This window comes from Varroa destructor, unplaced genomic scaffold (assembly GCF_002443255.2).
Source record: "Varroa destructor unplaced genomic scaffold, Vdes_3.0 BEIS01000007.1, whole genome shotgun sequence".
In the NCBI taxonomy this organism is placed as follows: Eukaryota; Metazoa; Arthropoda; class Arachnida; order Mesostigmata; family Varroidae; genus Varroa; species Varroa destructor.
The window spans coordinates 21,686,732-21,688,039 of NW_019211460.1; the positions used below are offsets into that span (position 1 = coordinate 21,686,732).

Genomic DNA, 1,308 nt, shown 5'->3' on the forward strand with positions numbered 1-1,308 from the left:
ATAAATAAATAAAAAGTAAAAAGTCCAAAAACAAAAAAAGAAAATCAAAAACATAGCGGCGGATTAGGGCTCAACCATGCATTATCCTCATCATCAAATCAGCTGTTTCACTGATTTACTTGTTAAACCACTGCATTTAACTTTAACACGTGTATCGTTAGTAGGAACTGCTATGATTAAAAAAAAAAGTAATAAGTCAATTGGAGAGCTTTACCTACACGTTGGCATTAATTTTTTTGTGACCGAAGACACAGTTAAGCACTTGAAGTACTTGAGTAAATTGTACTTGAATAAATTGTCTAAGAACTTCAATGTAACTTGTCATTTGTCCTAGATGAGAATATTATTCAATCTATACCTACATAAAAGATATGCAGGAATAGCTGTCTAAGGCACCTTAACTCTAAGGACCTTTTAATCATTAGCGGTCATGTAGGACCAAATTAGCCGAGAGCCTAACACCGTACTAGTTAAGCATGCAATTGCGACTTTGTTTATATGACACTGCATTATATGGGATCAAGTGCCTTAACGCCAAGGTCGATAGGGCAAATGATGTGATAAAGCACATATTTGAAAAGCACATGGCTTCCTTACTCTGTATCTCTAAATGCGAATTGATTTTTCTTAATCATATGTATAGTAATTCTTTTTCGGGCAAATTATGACTAATTTATTATTACCGCAAATCAGTACTTACGGAAGTTGCGTTTTAACTTTGACTTTCTTTCCTTTTTTGTACTTTGCAGGCCCGTAGGGAAGCTCATAGTCAGATACGCTGGAGTAGTACAATAATGGAATGACACAATAAGTTATTTTTCATTGTGCCCCAACGCTGTCCAGCTTTTTTTGGTCTTTGCACACAATTTTTTACTTATATACTATATACCTTGCAGTCTCGTACCATCCTGGCCATCGGATGACCCGCAAAATGACGCAAAATTTATTACGAAAAATGGCTATTTATTAGTACGTTTAACCAGCTTAACAATAAAGCGCGGAACCATCCTTCTGTCATACAATATTTCAGTTCGCGCTTGATTAAATTTTCTAGCTTTGCTTAGCGGCGGCGTACCTCCCGCTAGAATTCATGATCAGCTGATAGGAGAAAGGCCATAAATAAACAAGGCTTTCTCTTGATACACTAGTAAAAAAGCTGACTGATCTAGAGCGAATCTATGATTTATCTCGTTGTCATCGATTATACTATTGATATAAGTTGTTCACGGTATAGCACCTGCACTTCTAATATATAATGGCTTAAGGATCGGCTGAAAAATTCGAAGCATTTAAACTGCAGCACCATAA

The 1,308-nt window shown here is 35.9% G+C and overlaps 2 long non-coding RNA genes across 4 annotated transcripts in view; one reads left to right on the forward strand and one right to left on the reverse strand.

Annotated features, from left to right (window-relative positions):
* Positions 1–838, reverse strand: part of LOC147754448 (uncharacterized) — a 7,539-nt gene extending 6,701 nt beyond the window's left edge. For all 3 annotated transcript variants that reach the window (XR_015316840.1, XR_015316839.1, XR_015316838.1), the window contains exon 1: positions 701–838. This is a non-coding gene — a long non-coding RNA (uncharacterized LOC147754448). The remainder of the gene's footprint in view (positions 1–700) is intronic.
* Positions 1–879, forward strand: part of LOC147754449 (uncharacterized) — a 2,074-nt gene extending 1,195 nt beyond the window's left edge. The window contains exon 3 of the long non-coding RNA XR_015316836.1: positions 750–879. This is a non-coding gene — a long non-coding RNA (uncharacterized LOC147754449). The remainder of the gene's footprint in view (positions 1–749) is intronic.
* The last annotated feature ends 429 nt before the right edge of the window (positions 880–1,308 follow it).